Genomic DNA, 21,558 nt, shown 5'->3' with positions numbered 1-21,558 from the left:
CCTGGGTCTAGGGTTAAGGGAATGTTGTATGTTTTACTAAGAGAATCACAAATAGGTAACACAGTCTTGGGGGAAATGAAACTCTCTTGAAAATGAAGAGTGAGGAGGAAAACTCTTAAGCTGTGTTTGTATTGAACGCCATTCTAGATCTGTTTGATGATGCTGTGGAATACTGCTTGACCACTTCAAATCCACTGAGGAGACCATTACCTGCCCTTTTACTGTAATAACAGAAGGAGAGCAGTGAACAACATTGCTTTAAGACCTTATTGGTGATAGAGTCTAGACCTATGTTCTCTGCTCCTTCCCTTTTGCGGAAGCCAGCTTAAGTGGAATAAATCAGGAAGAACCTACAGACCCAATATAAGAGGTATAATGTAAAGAATACTGGATTTAGCTAGCTCAGGTCAAGCCACCTTGTCTGCACAGTTTCTTTAATATGAGGAGTTTGGACTTGATAATTCTCTGAGATCTTTCTCCATGTTAAATTCAAAGTTTGAAAAGGCTTGAGTTTTTTTTTTTTTTAGTATTGTCATTTTGGTTCTCTTTGAAAACGGACAACGACAATCTTGGGAAGTGGGTGTTATTATTACCCCATTTTACAAGGAACTGAGACTGAGAGAGATTAAGCATTTAATGGAGAGTCACACAGCTAGTAAGTGTCTGAGGCAGCATTTGATCTCAGGTCTTCCTGACTCCAGACTCAGTACTCTATGTCATGGGAATATGGTCAATGCACAGAGACAGTCTTACATGAGCACAGACATGAAGGCAGCTAAAATATCAAAGCACCAAAATCCTCTCTTTTTACAGTAGTATATGAAGGAAAATGAATTAATGAACTGCATTAAAAAAGGAAGGACTTACATGTAGTGGTGCAAGTATATAAAATATCTTGGTGAGGTTTGTCAAAAAAAATCCATAGGACACCAAAGTATCTGTTTCATGATGGAGAAAAAAGATAAATATCATTTCCATATCATCACCTTGTGACAAATCAAGCAATCACAAGCATACAATCTGTCTTTACCAACCTATCCTTATTTAGATAGAATTGAAATAAAGTCAATATTGTGCTACAAGTTAATAATAACTGATATATAGTCCTTAAAAGTTCACAAAATCCTTTATATGCATTATCTCATTTCAGCTTCACAATAACCCAGTGGAGGTCAGTACTTCAGGTATTATCTTGATCTTACAATTGAGACAGTAGACTCAATGAGGTTCAGTAACTTGCCATGGCCACATAGCTATTATGGGAGTTTCAGGTAAGATTTGAAGCCAGGTCTTCCTAACTCCAAGTTCTGCACTCTAGCTTCTACATCAAGCTGGATTTATTCATTCCTTCATGATCCTTTCATCCAATGCATTAGCTGACTAGTACAGTGCTTTTAATTAATAAATATTAAGGATAATAGAATGAAGTGTCTTCTAGGGGTCAATTATAGCTTTTTCTATGGTTATGTGGCCTATTATTCCATTGAGTTCTTCTTTTCCTTATTCGAAAACCCAAGATTTTGTCTAATTGTGGTAATTTGTGCAGTATTAGAGGGTAGAGAAACCAGCATGGGATGGGGAACAGAAGAAAATGTGGGTTCAGATCCTGCTTCTAACACATACTAGTTGTGTGACCCTTGGTAAGTCTTTAACTTCTCTGCACTCTCAGCAACTCTCTAAAAATATAAGTTTCAGAGAAGATGTCAATCTGCACTGGTTAGTCAATAAGCATTTGTTAAGCACCTACTATATACTAGGTATTATGCTAAGCACCAGGGATGCAAATCTCTTCTCAAGGAGCCTGCAAGCTAACTGGGGAAACAACATGAAAACAACAATGTACAAACAAAATATATACAGGATGGATTGGAGATAATAATAGAAGGCACTAGCATAAGGGGAATGGGGAAAGGCTTCTCACAGAAGAGGAGATTTCAGCTGGAATTTGAAGGAAGCCAAGATATGAAAATGAGGAGGGAGAAAATTCCAGGCACATGAAGACACCCAGTCAAAAGATGGATTGCCTTGTGTAAGGGACAGCAGGGAGACCAGTGTCATTGACCTACAGAGTAAATGGGCTAGGTAAAGTGTACAGAGATTGTAAAGGTATGAGGGGACCCTGAAGTTTTGAGAAGATTTTATATTTGATCCTGGAGATGATAGGGAGCTACAGGAGTTCACTGAATGGGAATGAGGGGTAAGAAATGGGCAAGTCTGCGTTTTAGAAAGATTAATTGAATAGATGAGTGGAGAATAGACTGGAGTGGGAGACCAACTAGCAGATTATTGCAATAGTCCAGGTATGAGGTGATAAGGACCTACACTAGAATGGCAGCAGTGTCCGAGAAGAAAAGGGGGTATATACAAAGGTGGAAATGACATGCAAATGATTGGATACAGAAGATGAAAGAGTGAGGAGTAGAGGATACCATCTAGATTGTAGCTCTTGGTGGCTGAGAAAATGGCTATATCTTTGACAGCAACAGAAGTTCAGAAGTAGGGGAGGTTTGAGAAGAAAGATGATTGGTTCAGTTTTGGACATGCTGAGTTTAAGATGTCTAAGGAGAAGAATTGTCCATTCCCTCTAAGGCAAAGAATTCTTAGCCTGGAATCTGTGAATTTGTAGCCCTATATATTTTATTTTGTGCATTTAAAAATATTATTCTGAGAAGAGGTTCATAGGTTTCAGACTGCCAAAGGGGTTCATGAGACAAAAAAAGTAAATGGACGCCTGTTCTAAGCAATGGGCTTAGCCCTGTAATTTCATGGATATAGGGAACTCCCAGGTGAGGAAATTCTCTCTACCAAGGTTAATCCTTTGATCCCTTAGTCCTTTCCTAGGCCAGCCACCCTACACACTCAACTTCCTTCTCCATCTTGACCCATTGGTGAATCAGTGCATCTCTACACTTTGCTTGCAATATCTAATAGGTAGTTGGAGATGCAAGTCTGGAGGTCAGGAGACAGGTTAGGGCTAGATAAACAGGTCTGAGAATCGTCAGCATAGGAAAGATAAATGAAATGATGACAGTGGATGGCATCACCAAGTGCAATAGAAGGAGAAGAGGAGAGGGTCCCAGACAGAGTTCTGAGGGATACCCATGATCATCATTAGTGACCTGGATGAAGATCCAGCAAAGGAGACTAAGAAGGACCATTCAGACAGATAGGAGGAGAACTACTGTGGTATTGTTTGCAGTAGTATCACTGAAACCTAGGAAGAAGAAGGTTTTAAGGAAAAGAGGGTGATTGACAGTGTCAGAGGCTACAGAGAGGTCAAGAGGATGAGGACTGAGAAAAGCCCATTAGATTTGACACTTGAGATGATTCATAACTAAAGACAGCAGTTAATGATTCTTTTAAAAAAATTCTTTTTCAAATGAAAGTTAACAATGAGTCAAAAGCCAGACTGTAGAGTTGAAAAGAGAATGAAAGCAAAGTGTTGCAGATGACCTTCTCAAGGAATTAAGCCCCAATCAGGAGGAAAGTTGTGGAATGATAGCTAGTGGAGAATAGACTGATCATAAGGGTTGAGGATGGAGATTTGGGGATGTTTCTAGGACATTTGAAGCAGCCTGAAGACAAGAAGAGATTGAAGATAAGTGAGACAGTAGGAAGGACGGAGGGGGCAATCCCAGCAGATGAGATGGAATGGAGTCATTTGTGCATGTAGAGATGTTTGCCTTGGTAAGAAGGGCCACCTTTCCATATAAGATGGGTGAAGGAGGAGATAATGGCAGATGGCATCTGGGTGATAAGGAGGAGGGAAAAAGAGAGAACTCTTCACAATTAACCTTCATTTTTTTTAGTAATATATGAGGCAAGATTATCAGCTGAGAGGATTTGGGGGGAGGAGGAACCATAGGAGTTTTGAAGATGGATAAAAATTTTGGAAGAGTCACTAGGTAAGTGCGATAGTGAATAGGGAGATGTAAAAGGATTGCTTTGCCAGAGTGAGAACCCAGTTGAGTTATGTAACATATATTTGCAGTGGGCCCTGATTTTCTCCAGTTTCATTCAAGAGCAAAAGCAGCAGATAGTGCTGCAGCTATGTCTTGGTAGGGCATGATCAGCAATACAATAAGGGGGCAAAATATTCAAGAGAAGAGCAAAGTGTAGAGATGAACTGGTTCACCAAGGGGTCAAGATGGAGAAGGGAGGTGAGTGTAATTAATGCAGGGTGGTTGGCCTAGGAAAGGACTAAGGCATCAAAGGATTGAACCTTGGTAGAGAGAATTTCCTCACCTGGGAGTTCCCCATATCTGTGAAATTACACGTCCAATGTCCATTGCTTAGAACAGGGGTGCGTTAACTTTTTGTGTTTCATGAACCCCTTTGGCAGTCTGAAACCTACGAAGCCCTTCTCAGAATAATACTTTTAAATGCACAAAATAAAATACATAGGGTTACAAATTCATAGATCTTAGGTTAAGAATCCTTTGCCTTAGAGACCATTCTCTCCACAGATAATGCTTTTATTAGGGTTGGGAGGCTGGGTACTTAAATTTAGTACAATCAGTAACAATCCCACTTTTTTCTTTTCCTAGGAACTGAAAGTCAAGACCCTTTTCTACTGTAGTCCTCTTAATAGGCTGGAGATTAGTTATTCAGTTTATTGAGGATTAGGTTAAGAATAGCCAGTAAGTACCAGCAAAGAGGCAGCCTTTGCCTGACTCGCACTCTCGGTAGGATTCATTACCTAGAGTTTTTATTACTAGTCAGGGAGGGGGAGAGTCTTTTGGAGATGCTTGCTTCACAAAGTCTAGGTTTAAGCTTTAGAGGTCTAGGCCACTGGGTTAATGTGTTTCTTTTTTTGGTGGATCTTAAGCTTAAAGGTCTTGAAAATAATTCCCCCTTGAATGACTATTCTGTTTGGACTCCCAGATTAGGTCTGCATTGGACATCAAAATGTTCCATTGCAGTGATTGGAAAGCCCTCCTTGGGACTTCAGTAGGTGTCCCCGGTGGCTACATGACAAAGGCATGCAAACAGAAAACAGAATGCAAAAACAAACAGTGTTCTGCACAAGCCAGAAGGTGCAGCAGAACTCTGTCCTCCTCACCCGTGCCCTCAGCTCTGTCCCGAGGGAATGGTGTCCATCTTGTCTCCCATATCATTTCCTCCCTCCACAGATTAAAAAAACAATAACAAAAAAACAACCAAATAGCAAGTTGATATCTGTTCTAAAGCTAAGTGATGGGATTCTTTTTGTGAAAAGATTCTTCCTATCCCAGCAGAATGAAAAATCTCCTTCCTATTCATCTTTGAAAGGCTTTCAACAAAAATGAGGATAACTAAGTGTAACATGCAGGGTGTTTAAGATGGAGGTCTAAGACATGGTGGCTTCAGTAGGACAGGAGGAGGGACTGGACCTGTACTTTCGTTGGTATAGGAAACTCCTTCCACTAATGCAGGCTGGCATCTTCCTTGCAACCTGAAGTCTTAGGTGCATAGAGCACCGAGAGTCACGCAGCCAGTATGTTTGAAGTGGTACTTGAACCCAGGTCTTCCTGGTTTTGAGGCTGGCTCTCTAACCACTGTACCATGATGCTTCTCCCTGGAAATATTCATGGCCACTTAGCAACAAAGTTAGGCGTGATTGTTGATCTGTTTGGAACATCTAGAGAGCAAAATGGGTGATTTGGGAGGCTACACCATACCTTCAACGGGAGATGTTCAGACTGACTGTAATTCAGTGACTTGTTCTGTTTTATTCATTCCTCACACCTCTCATGATGGAAATGAATACATTTCCTGGACCACCTCAGTTTTCTTTGTATTTGACCCCAGAAAAAAAATACAAACCTAAAAAGCTGGTGATGATCCTGAGCATTTTTGTCACAGCTCAGATGGACTGATTAATTGAGGACATCCCAGAAGACACATCTAATAATATGCCAAGTTCTTGAATCTGTGCACAGCATCTTTTTAAAAAAAACTTTTTCTCTGCATAATTCACCCAGATATCTGTAGTTAAAACATTGAAAGCTACAACTAGAAGTGAATGAAAGCAAGAATGAAAGCAAGGCATTCATTGTAAATTAACCTTTCCTGAGGCAAGGTTATTAGTGAAGACAATTTTCAATGCGAAGAGGATAACTTTGCTTCTGCCACGTTGCTAGATGTGTGCATCTAACAGTGGAGAGTTTTTGCTGTTAGAATTCATTCATTGATCTTCATGAGGAAGCCCAGGGTTTCTCCAGCTCGGGATTTCTACCAAAGCTGTGGAGCCATATTTAATTTTTTAATATAGTTTCTTGAACACTATTGGTAACAACCTGCTAACGTTTTGTCAGTGGCTCTTACACACAGTGGGTACATTCTAAGTGAAGAATGGTTAATGCAGTTGATTAGATTACTACACCTGTACGGTTGTGGTCATGGAGTTCATCTGTGGGGGCAAAATAACTTTGCTCCATTCTAGCATCACACTGTATTCCTCACTCCAGCCAAGTCTGAAGATCTGTGCCATTGGTCAGAAGGAAGAACTCTTGAGAGGGGGTGATTCAACAGGATGCATTCCCACCACCGTAAAAGCAATTTCAGGTTGATCCCTTGACATGGCATCTGATGGTATGTTAGAACTACTCTCTCCCACTGAGGAGTGTACCCAGCTCATACTCATTGTCAACGTAGAAGGAGGTCTTTTATCCTTAGCTTTTCAAATAGTGCCTGACACACAGTAAGTGCTTAATAAATGCTTTTTGACTAATTACCTGGAGGACCCTCAGAGATCCATTCTTTGTCCTATTCTTTTCAACCTTTTTTATCAATGACTTGGATTGGAGCCCAAATGGAGTAGAAGGTACATGATAGATGAAATAAATATGGGAGACGTAGAATCAGGATCCAAATAGATCCCAGTGGGTTATATTAGCAAACTATTGTAGCCCCTGGATCAAATGGGCATGTGGGCAAAGAATGGTTTTTACATTTCTCAAAAATATTTTTATTGTGTTTAAAAGTATAAAAACCATTTTTAGCTAACATTGCTACAAAAGCAGCCCTTCTGACCTTATGGTACTGACCTCTGGATTAGAAAAATGGGCCGTATCTACTAATATTCATTCAAATAGGGATAAGTATAAAGTCTAAAACCTGGGTTCAAAACAAATCAACTGCATAAATTTAAGATGTGGAAAATGTTGCTTGATATTAACTCATATAAAAGGTAACTGGCCATTAGTGGACTGCAGCTTCACGGTCAGTCTGGAATATGACATGGCAGCCACTAAAGCTCATGTGATCTTCGGTGTTATTTCTAGAAGTGTAGTATCCAGAATTAAGATGATAGTCCTGCCCCAAGAAGGCCACATCTACATTAGTACATTCATTTCTGCATCCACATATTCAGAACATTGACAGACTACAGGATAATTAGGGATGGTGGAGTGACTCATCATAACCATGCCACTCAAGGATCACTGGCTGAAAGAACTAGGGATGTTTTATTTTGCAGAAAAGAATGGGATAAAGGGGTTTAGGTGGGGAAGGTGATTTATCTCCCACCATCTAAAGAAGACGTTGTGCAGAAGAGGGATTACACTAGTTCTGTTAGCCCCCAGAGGACAGAACTAAAGGCAGTGGCTAGAACATAGAGAGGCAGCTTTCAGCTTCATATAAGGAAAAGCTTCCTAACAATCAGAATTCCACTTAAGTGGAATCAGCTGCCTCCCTTTCACATTGAGGCTGGATGGCTGCTTGTCAGAGGGAGTATAGAGGTACTCCAGGAATTGAAGTAGGTGCCCTAGCAGGTCCCTTCCCAATTCTGTGATTCTCCACCCTCCCCTCACCCATTGTCCTCTTGTCCACTGTCATTAGCATGTTCTATGTTCACTCCTTTCCATTCTCTTCCCCTCTAACCTAACATCCCCACCTCTATCTCCATTCACTAATTCTTTCGATGGCGGCTACTAGGTGCTGCAGTGGATAAGTCTGAAGTCAGGAAGACTCTCCTCCTTGACTTCAAATCTGGCCTCAGTCACTGACTAGCTGTGTGACTCTGGGCAAGTCACTTAACCCTTTTGCCTCCATTTCCTCATTTGTAAAATGAGCTAGAGAAGGCAGCCCCCTCCAGTATCTTGGCCAAGAATACTCTAAATGAGGGTCACAGAGTTGGACGTGACTGAAACGAGTGTAACAACAAATTTCTTCAACATATATGAGAGTGCCATTTCTGTGCAAGGTACTGAGCTCCATCCCATGGGGGAGTTCTTGGTTTTTTCTTTTTTGGGAGGGGCAGGGGTCTGCATCTGTCCTTTCATTAATGTAATGGAAAACTCCCAATGAAGAAGTTCCTCCTGCCAATATAGATCTGCAGCCTTCCTCCAACTTGCAGTAATAGTTGTTGGCGGCGGGAGGAGGTACTGAGAATGACTTTCAAGGGTTGGAAAAAACATCATGTGTCAGAGGAGACTCAAACCCAGGTCTTCTCCACTCTGAGGCTGATTCTCTGTCCCTTAAGCTGTGCTGCACCCTACCCATGGGAGGACGTAAGAGTGAATACAGCACGGATCAGCTGTAGTATCTCTTGTTCTTCCCTTACCAATAACATACAAGGTGTCCCAAAAGTCTTAGACTTGAAAATGAAAAGACCTAAGGTGCCAACTACTCCACCATTATATGTTTCAGTGAAATTGAACATCAAATTGAGGCCATTAGGCAGGGCAGTGGATAGAGTACTGGACCTAGAGTTAGGAAGACCTGAGTTTCAAATCCAGCTTCCGACACTAGCTCTATAAAATAAAGATAGTAACGAATCACTAAGACTCCTGTATAAATCTTGCCTTTCTTTCTCCATTAAAAAGGAAAAAGAAGGTGTGAAGAAAAGAAAAAAGAAGGTGAAGTTCAGGTATGAGTCATGGAATAGACGAGGTAGAAAACTGATTGTCCCACTTCTTAACTGATTTTATCATAGGCCACTCTCTTTATTTGAGGAAACAATTAATCAGCAAACATTTATTAAGTACTTACTATGTGCCAGGCATTTCATCAAGGATTGTGGGATTTCCTATGTTCCTAGTTAGAGAAAAGTGGACGATAAATGTACATTATTTGAGGCCTTGGCATCTGCTGGCCTTTGTGGGGTTTTTTAAAACTGTTTTCACTCTGGCTTATCACAGATTCTTTCTCTCTTTGCAGATCAGAAACATGTGATCCCAGCTACTAATTCTTTGATTGCTTCTGCCATCCCTTTTCCAATTTCCCAAAAATCCCCAATGTGGAGTCTCTGTCCTCGGGTCATTTAATTTGCTTCCGTTTCCAAGATGAATGTTAGTTTCATTTCTTTTCCTGTTTTAGTTCTAACTAGACTAGCCCTGAGCACACTGTGCCATTTCATCTCCCACCCCCATCAGGGCTTACTGTTTAGTATGGTGAGATTTGCATGTTTCTCTGTTTGTCAGTAGATAAAGGAGTATGTCCTAATTGTCCCTGGGTCTTTTATTCATTTCTTTTATTGTAGGAATATTTTGAAAAGCATTTCAGTATCAACTTTGATTTACACAGGCAGGACAGATCACTGGACTGGGAGTCAGAAGACCTGAGTTCAAATCTCAGCTCCAGTACATAATAGTTGTGTCACCAACGGGACATCATTTATCCTATGAGCCTCGATTTCCTCATCAGTAAAATGGAGGTTGGAATAGTTTCTCTACCTACTTTACCATACTTCATTATCAGGAACCTAAGTGGCACAGTGGATAGAGCGTTGAACCCGTAGTCAAGAAGACCTGAATTCAAATTCTGAGATTTACCGGGCAAGTCACTTAATCTGCCTCAGTTTCCTCAATTGTAAAATGAGGATAATAATGGCACCTACCTCACAGGGTTGTTGCGAGCATCAAATGAGTTAATTTTTTTGAAAAGCACTTAGCACAGTGTCTGGCATATAAATATTATTATTATTAGTTGTCACCAAGCACGAGGAAAGTATTTTGGAAACCTTAAAGTGCTACAGAAAACAGGAGAATCATGAATATCATACCCCTTAATTCAAAAGACCTTCTTTTACCAGGTGTTTGACCTTGGGCAAATCACTTAACCTGTCTGAAACTCAGTTTCCTTATCTGTAAAATGAGGGAGGGGGTGAACCCAGTGACCTCCCTTTCAACTCTAGGATCTGTGCTCCTTCTTAATCACATCGATTTCCGGGGCTTGGTGAAGTCACCCCTTTTGTTTAATTGTTTTTGCTAGTATCAGTCCCCAGTTTACCACCCCACCTTGTCCCCTGCCACACACACAACTCTATTCATCAGCCATCTCTACACTGATTTTAATGTCCCTCCAGTTTATTGGAATGTTCATCAGTGTTGACTGATTGCCTCAGTAATAAAGTCCGACCTCTTTCCTCCTTCACTTGGAATCAGACCTTGACCCTGGGAAAACCTGTGAAGCAGGTAAAACTCCTCCTTGATATTCCAAACCTTCCGTTCCCAGCTCCCTTTATTTGGTCTGTGCCTTCCAGGCATCTCTACCTGCTGTGTACCAAGCACTGTGCTAGGCACTGTGTTCTCAAAAGCTTAACGGTCCCTGCCAAACTTACAATCTAATAAAAGAAAGTTAATGTAAGAATCACGGGATGTTAGAGTTGAAAGGTTATGGCAGAAATTGTTAAGGATTTGGAGGGGGGAGACCCAGGTTCAAATTCAGGCTCTGACTCCTTATTACTTCAGTTTTCTCAGCTGTAAAATGAGAGAGTTAGATTCCACAACCTCAAGGTCCATTTGAGCTCTAAATCTCATCCTGATTTACTCCTGCTCTCATTTTACAGATGAGGAATCGGAGGTGCAGAGAACCAACCTCCACTTGGACTTGCTTAGGCCAGGGATGATAACTAACAAAACTGTGATTCAATCTCACTGCTTCTAAGTCAAAATCCACTGCTCTTTCCACTATATGGGACTGAGTCTTCTAGGGATATCTGCACCATAACATGGAACAAAAGTCCCTCATTGCTAATTGTCAAAACTTCAGATGCCAGAAGGGGAAGAGCCTATGAAACCGTCTCCAACATTTAGAAATGAAAAGATCTAAGGTACCAATTACTCTACTTGTTTGTGTTTCAATTCAACATTGAATTGAGGCAACTAGATGAGACTGGAGTTCGAATCTGGCCTCAAACACTTACTAACCATAGGCAAGACCCTTAACTCCTGTCTGCCTCAATTTCCCCATCTGTAAAATGGGGGTGAAAATAATAGCTCCTACCTCCCAGGGTAGTTGTAAGGATCAAATGAGATGACACTTGTAAAGTACTTTGCAAACCTTCAAGTGCTATATAAATGTTAGCTATTATTATTTAACATCTATTTTGAGGATTGATCATATATGTGGGGTACTGAAGATACAAAAAAATAGTTCCTGTCCACAAGGAGTTTACGTTTTGCTGTGGGGCCGATTACACACAGAACACAAATGTAATATCATCCTTTGTACACTTGATACTCCCGAGGAAGATGTCTCATTCCTTCTTACAGAGTCTAAAATGGTTGAGACTGTCTAGAGAAAGCCGTCCATTATAGTAGCAACTCTCAATTTGTTTAATCTTAGGATCCCCTTTTCATTCTTAAAAATGATTGAAGATCCCAAAGAGTTTTTGTTTCTGTGGGCTATATCTGTCCATTTTTACCATATTAGAAATTAAAAATGAAAAAGTTTTAAATAGTCATTCACTTAAAAATAACAATAAATTTGTATTTAATGGTATTTTTGTGAAAAACAACTATTTTTCTTAAACAAATTTAGTGAGAATGGCATTGTTTTACATATTTTTGCAAAGTTCATTAATGTCTGGCTTAATAGAAGACAGCTGAATTCTCAGATCTGATTCTGCTTTCCATCTATTACAGTATATTGTTTTGGTTGACGTATATGAAGAAAATCTGGCCTTAAACAGACAGGTAGTGGAAAAAGGTATTTTAAAAAGCAAGTGAGATAGAGTACCGGCCCTGGATTCAGAAGGACCTGAGTTCAAATCCAGCCTCAGACACATAACACTCATTAGCTATGTGACTTTGGGCAAGTCACTTAACCCCAATTGCCTCACCAAAAACAAAACAAAACAAAAAAACAATAAAATGCTAATTGAAGGGCTTAAAAAAAGAAAAATGACATCTTAGTATTATTATGAAAATAGTTTTGACCTCTGGCACCCAAAAACTGCAGAACTAATAAGTGTCAGAGTTAGAATTCACGTCTAGGTCTCCTGAGTCTGGATTCAGCAGTCTTTTCTTCTATACCTTCTTCCTACCTTTCATGTCTCCATATTTTATGTGCCTGGCTAGATTTTAAGCTCTTTGCAGCCTGGTTCTGTGTTCCATTTTCCACAGCACTTCATACAATATCTTAATCAGTAAATATTTGTTCAACTGAATCAAACTGAATAGGTGATTAGTACTCTAGAACCTAATCAAAAGTTGAAATATCATTTCTAGGAGTAAACTCTGAAAACCAGTATTCTGAGAATACCAGAAATCCATCTTCCTTGACTATGGGGATATAAATGAGGGTTAGAGTCAAACACAAAAGGAGGGAGGGAAGGTATGTGAAGTAAGTGAAATTTCACTTGGTGATTAATGACCAAGCAAGTAGTTAAGCTAAAAGAAAAAAAAAAGCCTCAACAGTGATTACTTTGGCAATTTCAGCAAAACCTTATTCATTTAAATGCCACCATATCTGGATTTTTGATAATTTGAGCATGGTTGATAAGTACCTTGGCATTATAAAAAAGTTTACCAAGCAAATGAACAATGTTAACAAAAAAGAGTACATAAGGAATCTTAACTTATTTTACACATCATTGTATACTTTGCATGGATTAGCAATGTAGCTAATTACTGCATAATTAGAAATGATTCTTATATACTATGAAGGTAGACCCATCATGAACTCTACTTGGCAAGACTTTCTTAGCCATGATCTCAGATTTCTGTACATGCTTCATAATAACATTAAATTCAGTTTTCTAAAATATTTCACAATTCAGACAAAACTTTCCCTGAAATTACTAGAATATTAATCTCCTTTGCTTTTACTTTACTCTTATATAAAATATCTAAAAAATTATCTTTTTACTAAGTCCTAGTGTGGTATGTTTGAATGGTAAATGTGAACTAGTTTTTGTTGTCAATTTGTTTCCTGTTAGTGGTATTAACTGAACATATTTCAGTCAAATTACAATTAACTACATGAATCCTCAGTGAACAATTGTAGCATATTATGTAAACAAAAATTTAATTGACTACAAATTAGTAATGGATATTTGCCGGGACATTTATTTATTGGAGCATTTATGCTGAGCAAAAGTGATGGCCTTCTTTAGGTATCTGAGAGTGACAGCAATCTCCTTTGGATAGTTTGAAAAGACAGGATTTCAATATGGCCCTTAAACTGTAAGTCTCCCAGTTACCTGACTTAGAAAAGTCTACAGTAAGCCCAGAATGACACAGAAACCCCAATTTCCTTTTTCCAGTTTTTTTTTCCAAATGTTTCTTTTTGGCTGCTTGCAGTATTTTCTCCTTGACCTAAGAGCTCTGGAATTTGGCTATAATATTCCTGGGAGTTTTCGTTTTGGGATCTCTTTTAGGAGGTGAATGGTAGATTCTTTCAATTTCTATTTTACCCTCTAGTTCTAGAATACCAGGGCAGCTGTCCTTGATAATTTCTTAAAAGATGATGTCTAGGCTCTTTTTTTTCATCATGGCTTTCAGGTAGTCCAATAATTCCTGAATTATCTCTCAATCTATTTTACAGGTTACTTGTTTTTCCAGTGAGATATTTCACATTTTGTTCTATTTTTTCATCCTTTTGATTTTTGTTTTTTGATGTCTTATAAAATCATTAGCTTCTACTTGCCCACTTCTATTTTTTTAAGGAGTTATTTTCTTTAGTGAGCTTTTGTATCTCGTTTTCCATTTAAACAATTTTATTCTTTAAGGAGTTATTTTCTTTAGTGAGCTTTTGTACCTCCTTTTCCATTTAAACAATTTTATTCTTTAAGGCGTTATTTTCTTCAGTGAATTTTTGTACTTCTTTTTCCATTTGGCCAATTGTGCTTTTCAAGGCATTCTTCTCTTCCTTATATTTTTGTGCCTCTTTTACCATTTAGCCTATTCTGTTTGTTTAGACGTTATTTTTTTCCAGTATTTTTTGTGCCTCCTTTACCAAACTGCTGACTCTTTTTCATGATGTTCTTCCATCACTCTTCATTTCTCTTCCCAATTTTTCCTCTACCTCTCTTACTTGATTTTTAAACTCCTTTTTGAGCCCTTCCATGGACTGAGACCAATTCCTATTTGTCTTTCAGGCTTTGGATATAATGGTTTTGACTTTGTTGTCTTCTTCTGAGTTTCTGTTTTGATCTTCCCTGTCACTTTCTACAGTCAGGATCTTTTTCTACTGTTTACACATTTTCCCAGCCTATTTCTTGACTTTAAATTCCATGCTAAAGTGGGGCTCTGTTTCCAGAGTGGAGGGACCGCTGTTCCACACTTCAGAATTTTTGTGCAGCTATTTTCAGAGATAATTCTGGAGACCTATAATTTTTCAGTTCTTCAAAGGTGGTCTGATCTAGGGAGAGGTGTGTTTGTTACTCTTCTGGCCTATGCTCTGGTCTGTGAGTGACCATAAGCACACTTTTCCACCCTGAAACTGTGACAAGGGTCCCAGCTCCCCTTCAACCACAAGGTCTGGTGTGCTAGTGGTCCTCCTCACCCTGCAACCCAGATCCCAGTACGGGCAAAGCAACAGAGTCTTGCCCCAGGGTCAGCACAGGGACCCCAGTAATCTCCTTCTGACCAGTTGTCTGACCCCTTTATGCTCTGTGGACTGAGAGGTCCAGAAACTGCCACTGATTCAGTTACCCCCCAACACCTACTGTTGATCGGGGTGTGGCCTGTGCTCCACTGTGCTCCTCTCTCATCCTAATGCAACTGACCTTTCCTGCAGACCTTCTAAGTTGTTTTGAGATGGAAAAACTGTTTTACTACGTCCTTTTGTGGATTCTGCTGCTCCAGAATTTGTTTTGAAGCATTATTTAAAGTTGTTTGGAGAGGTTTGGCAGAGAGCTCAGGCAAGTCCCTGCCTTTTCTCCACCATCTTAGCAGCTCATATTCTATTGATGTCTTTCAAGTCATTCATTCATATATATATATATATATATATATACACACACACACACACACACACACACACACACACATATATACATAAAAATAAAACCTTCTCAAACAACATGATTTCCATTATCATCTTGAAGATTTGATGGATTTGTTGTTGCTAAGCTTAAGAGGTCTTAAAGATCTGTTTGCTGCACTGTTTGGTAAAACCAATACAGAAAAGGTAAAAGAAGTAGTCACTGGCAGTTTTTACATCAACATGGGCTTCTATCATCATCCATAATTTTTTTTAAAGCATGGGGCACATCTATTACAGGATAAATTCCATTCCCCTGAATATCCTTCATATCAAGTTAAACTTAATAAAAGCAACCTCGTCATTCTACATTTCAGCAGGGTTCATTTCAAAAAACATTACCCTTGAGACCATCAGAGACAATTTTTGTTCCTTGAATCTTGGTGGCAAGTGCCTTGCCAATGTTGTTTGCAACATATTGAACTTACTTGGTGCCTTGATATCATATTAATTCTCCTTTGAAAATGGAGCCAACATCTTTCTTTTGGGCTTGCTTTTTCATTCCTTTTGTCTTTTTGTGGTTAACCACCATATTGCCTTTCAGAAAGCCAAAAGAAATATGAGGTTATCAAATAATAGCTAGGTAAACTGCATCCACAGCATTTCCTTTATCTGATAATTTAATAATTCTGTCAGAAAAGGAAATGGGTTAGTTGTGCACGGTATGGCCATTCTTTAAAATCAACACTTCCTTATCTGGATGTTCACCACTATTTAATAATCCATTCTAGAACTGTCTCGGAGATAAAAAATTAAGCTGACTGGTTTACAGACTCTGTTCTCTCTTCTCTTTTTTGGAAATAGGGTATCAAGGTTGTCTGTTTTCAGTGATTTGTCACATATCACTGAGAATTGCTCAGCAGTCACACTGACCAGGTTTCCAAGGCATAAAAATGTAGTTCATTTGAGATGAGACTTTAATTCGTCTAAGGCAGTGAGGTGCTCTTTGGCTGTCTGCTTACTTACCTTGGGTATCAACTCATTGTTAAGTCATTTTTGTTGTGTTGTTTTGGTGTAAAGCGCATTCTCCCTTTCACAGAAAACCAGAAACAAAATAAAAATCAAATAACTCTACCTTCTCTCTATTGTCCATTATCTCATCTACTCAAGCAAAGCTCCTATCCCTTCTCTAATCTTTTTTTTTCCAACATAGTTACAACAAACACTTTTTTTGTTTTCCTTAGCTTCCAGAGAACTGCAAAGCTTTTTGGACAACATTTTTATAGGACTGTACCACACTCATATTCATTCTTACCCAACCTTGCTTCTATCTTCTGTACATTCCATTTTAAAATCTAAGTTAGTGAGTTCACTGTATATCCACAACAATTTCTTCCATTAAATTCCTTTTTTTTCCTCATTGGAATTGTTTTCCTTAGTGTCTTCAGAATTTAATTCTTGAGCTCTTCCCATTCCTTTGGGATTGACTTCCTTGAAGCATTTCTCCATAGGGTCCTTTCTTTCCTCAGAACCCTTTGAAACCTAATTCCCCCAAATTTAGAGTGCGTGTCAGACCGTAACTGGATTTTCTCTAGCACTCAGTCACAAACTCTAGAATGGACTGGTCACCTACTCCCGACCTCTTACTCATCCACCGAGTTTTCATCATTTCCTTGCCAACAAACTATTTCCTCACTGTTAATGAGAATTTGATCCAGAATAAAATATTCCTTTGTTGGTTCTTCCACTTTCTAAAGGATGAAATTATTCCTGAACTCGAAAAGTTAGTAGAGAGAAGCTTCATAAGATACTTCAGCATAAAATCTCCAATCACTCCTGTATTATGTCTGTGCCATGTTTGTGGTGTTTCCCAAAAACATCATTTCTCTTTCTGTCCATTTGCAGTATACTCCACTGATAAGGTCACTCGTTTCTTCCTCCTTTGCCCATCACTCAAATCACTCCATCATACTTCTCCCTTCTGGTTCCTGGATTCCTCACATGAGTATACCTTTTTAATATACAAGGCTATTTCCTCCAATCTTCTAACTATTCTTTTTCTTCTGAAAAAGGCATTCCTATCCAGAACAGAACCATGGTTTATAGTCATGGGTTTCTTTCTACAAAGTCTGACATCTTTAAAGTCAAATTTGCCATCTTGCATAGTTTCTCTTATTTGTAAATAGACCCATTTGAAGCCATAAGTTATACTTCTTAAAGTTTTTTTTGGATTTTTGTATACTGTGAATACCTGGCTGTCTCAGATGCTATTCTCCCGTTTTTATGGCTACTCTCTATTGTATCTGCCTTGGGTAATATAGCTAGGTTCTGCTTAGTGAGACTAATGAATCCTTCAAAGTGGTCACATGAATTCCAATTCATACTATTCAAAGTTATATAAAATATGGTAATTTCTTCCACCCCAATGGAAATATCAAATATAAACTTGAATAATGTGAAAACTTCAGGGAAATCACTTTTTACACTAATTGGGACGTGGCTGTATAGATATATTATGTATGTATGATAGACATCCTTTTTAGTTTAAAGTGCCATTGATAAGATTTGTAAGGCACTTGGCAAATACATTCTTACTAGCCTTTGTCAGCTGTATTCCTCCTCTGGTCAGGAATATGTCATCCCCCTCTTGTAAGCCATGGTCTAGAAATCAAATCCCATTCTCAGGTGCAACCTTTTTAGCCAGCTGTTGAGCTCCCAAATTAATTTTTCTCTTCTACATTCTTTTCCTTCAATGGGCAACAGTTAAGAAAACACAACTTGTGCCCCTGTAGTCTTCAGTTTCTTGTCTAAGATTTTTTTAATTTTTAGCAATTCTTTGTAGTATCTTCTGGAAGTGGCATTTCTGGAATGGAAATCACCAGAAGTGAGGAACTGTCATCCACTTTGATTAGTCTTGAAATATTCTGCTATGTTTTTGGATGCATTACAGGCACCACATCTCAACACGTAATGTGGAAGGTGTGTCCAAAACCCTACACATACAGTCACCACCACCCCCAACATCTGGTTATGGTACCAGGTGTCTCCCAGAATCCCCTTTGATTGGCGACATTGGGCTTGTTTCAATGGTGGTAGGCTATAAATTTTTCCATAAGCCAATCTTAAGCATTAGAGAAGGAGCTCTTAACTTTGTGTCTCGGATCCTTTCTCTGAATGTTTTTAATGCATAAAATGAAACCAGGAGAAGGAAATAAATTATAATGAAACTGCTGTCAAAATTTTTTTTTTAATTCATGAACCTCTGCATTAGAGGAATTGCCTCAAATGCTATGATAGTCATAATTAGTTTACTCATTATGTTTGGAGATCCTTGTATATAAGTTAAAAAAAAAACCTACCATCAATCTTGAACATGTGTAATGTTGCTCAGTTGCAATTTATCCCTCAAAGCTGGAAAGCCAACACCCCCCATGTAGCCAAGAATCCAGCCTACCATTGATTCACTAGCAAAGAAGTTGTTAAACATTCATTTCAAAAGGGTTCTTCCTCTCACCATGCCAGAAAGCAGCAGGAAACAGTATGTGAAGCAGCTGGCCTTTTCTTTCCTCACCATGGCTGCCTTTCTCCCCTGCAAGGCTGCAGCTGCCTCCCTTGTCCCAGTTTACCACGTTTGTAAATGAATTCGGATGTAATGGAAACTGATGTTCCTTGGAGGGAAGTTTTTCTCTTGGGCTCAAGGAATGCAGCTGGAAATTCAAGTCTGCATTCCCTTCCTCACCCCCCCCCCCAATAATCTAGGATGGCACACAAAACTAATGTGTTTGGGTCTGACAAAATGTAAGAAGGTGACCCGGGTGTTATCTTAGAATGAATGAGCACAGGTGATAAAAAGATAGTGTAAGAAAATCATCATAATCTCTGAACAGATGGCTTCGACTTCTTCCTTATGGCCACTGCATCAGAGAGGCTCGGTTCAGTCTTTGATAGACTGTCATGGCTCAGAAGCTATAATACTTGGGTTGCTGCTGTTTATCTACTGTCTCTCAAGAAAGCACATGTCATCTCATAAGATCAGGTCAGAGAACCCATCAATATTCATAAAACTTTGTGAGTCAATAAGCATTTATTAAGCACCTATTATGTGCCAGACAGTGAGCTAAGCCCTGGGGACAGTCTCTACCCTCAAGGAGACAACAGTCTAACACAGGAAACAACAAGCAAACAAACATGTACAAACAAGCTACATACAGGCTAAGTAGGAAATAATTAACAGTGAAGTCTCTAGACTTAAAGAGGGTTTGAGAAAAGTTTCCTGTGGGATGCAGGAATTTAGTTGGGACTTAAGGAATCCACAGAAGCTATGAGGCAGAGATAAGGAGGGAGAACATTCCAGGAAGACAGACAGTGAAACTGTCCAGTCAGGAGACGGAGTATCTTGTTCGTGAAAGAGCAGGGGGGTCCATGTTACTGGATCGAAGGGGTAAGGGGTGGGGAGCCTCAGAGGATAAGGAGTAAGAATACTGGAAAGGTAAGGAGAGTGGGGAGGCGAGGTTATAAAGGACTTGGAACGCCAGAGGATTTTGTATTTGATACTAGAGGAATTCTGATTTAACAGGAAACCATGGCAGTTTACTAAATATAGAGTCACAAAATCACTTTGGTAGCAGAATGAAGAATGGACTAGAGAGAGAATTGTGGAGGCAGTGAGGATGACACCTAGGTTGCTAGCTTGGGAGGGTAGTGGTGACCTCAACAATTATGGGAAATTTGGAAGGGAAGAGAGTTTAGGGGAAAAGATGAGTTCAGTTTAAGTTGTCTACTGAACATCCAGTTCAAGATGTATGAAAGGCAATTGAAAATGTGAAACTGGAAGTCAGGAGAGAAGTTAGCTAGATCTGAGATATCATCAGTATAGAGATAATCCAGAGAAGCTGCTAAGATCACCAAGTGAAGTAATACAGAGGGAGAAATACATGGTCAGAACACAAAATGAAATCAGATGTCTTGGTCCTTGCCTCAAAGTATGTTTTTAAGAGACACAGATGGTATTTGTTTGAAACTTAGTACAATGTTCAAAGTGAAATACAGTGCAGTTTGCTATATGGCTTGCTTCCAGGAAGGTTAGAGAAAATTACAGTATATAATAAATGGATCATCAATACTGCAGTGGGATTTACAAAGATGGCCCCAGCCTAGAGATAATATTCTAACAAGTCAGTTGGTCCTTTCAGAATAAGAACAAGGAGGAGGAATTGGGAAGGCCATCTCTATTCTGCCCTGGTTTGACAACCTCTAAAGTATTGTATTTGTTTGGGGCACCACCTTGTAGGAAGGATATTGACAAACTGGACCTCATCCATAGAAGAGGATAAGGAGAACAGCAGATTACATTTATACAGAATTTGGAAAATGCTTCCCATGCTCTAGGTATCACTGGGGTTGCGTCATCCTGTAGATATTGAATCAGCTTTGCATGCCATCCTCTATTATCTGTCAAACTGCCCTCCTCTCCCTTCCCCCACCCCAAAATACTATTTACCCAACTCTCATCTAAGCCTCACAACCGTCCTCCAAAGCCAATGCTGATTGATGGACTGTTTAGCTTGGAGACCTGAGCACATGATAGCTGCCTTCAAATATTTTAATAGCTGTCATGTAGATAGGATTCAAGCTCAATATGCATTGGATTAATTGACCTCTGAAGTTCCTTCCAAATTGGACATTGTGATACTGATTTCAAGGATGTGGGTCAGATCAGCCAATAAAAAGATAATGGATGTAAGTCCTATGAGAAGCTTGGCTCACATGAAAAGTGTGGATGGATGTGGGGTTTGACAGAAATCAGTGAGAAGCTTGGCAGGAAATGGAAGGCTTTGGGAGCAATAATGATAATTTGGTATTCCTAGTGAACCTCAGTGGAAAGTCAGTGAAATATTTTTAGCAGCAGAGATTTAAAAAGCAGTGGGCTTAAGAAATGATTTTAAACTGTAGTTCATGAAGAGCTACGCAAATAGGTAGAATTCAGTGGACAAACAAGAAAAAGAGAGCTATACTCCAGTCATCTGTCAAGGCCTGGATAAAGGATGCAAATATGAAAAATGAACCTTCTATGGTTTCCTCTAGCCAGATAAAGAATCGTTGCTGCTGTTTGTGTGAAAGAGGTGGAAGGTGGAGGAGTAGTAGCACCACAGCTTAATGCTACCAGGGAAAACAGTAGTCCTCATTTTTATGAAATATTGAATCCTGGAGCTAAATAAATGGTTGTCAAATATTTGCTGAATCAATGATTCCCTGATGTCACTTCATTTTGTCATATGAAATCAGCCATTTTCCTAGGAAATTATGGTCCCAGTCGCTAGAAACTCACTAACTCAGGCTAACCTAAGTAACTTTCCTAGGTAGACAAAGTACTAGCAAATTAAATCACTTTGTAAATTTTTACCCCAAAACCTTCTACACATAAAT

The 21,558-nt window shown here is 39.2% G+C and overlaps 1 protein-coding gene across 1 annotated transcript in view; it reads left to right on the top strand.

Moving 5' to 3' along the window:
* GRIP1 (glutamate receptor interacting protein 1) overlaps positions 1-21,558 on the top strand; it is a 230,696-nt gene that overhangs the window by 200,668 nt on the left and 8,470 nt on the right. The gene's annotated exons all lie outside the window — the stretch shown is intronic.

The sequence above is a fragment of the Phascolarctos cinereus genome, unplaced genomic scaffold (genome assembly GCF_003287225.1).
Source record: "Phascolarctos cinereus isolate Bilbo 61053 unplaced genomic scaffold, phaCin_HiC Scaffold_1;HRSCAF=81, whole genome shotgun sequence".
NCBI lineage: Eukaryota > Metazoa > Chordata > Mammalia > Diprotodontia > Phascolarctidae > Phascolarctos > Phascolarctos cinereus.
The sequence above is the reverse complement of the archived record's forward strand: the minus strand, read 5'-3'. Positions and strand labels throughout refer to the sequence as shown.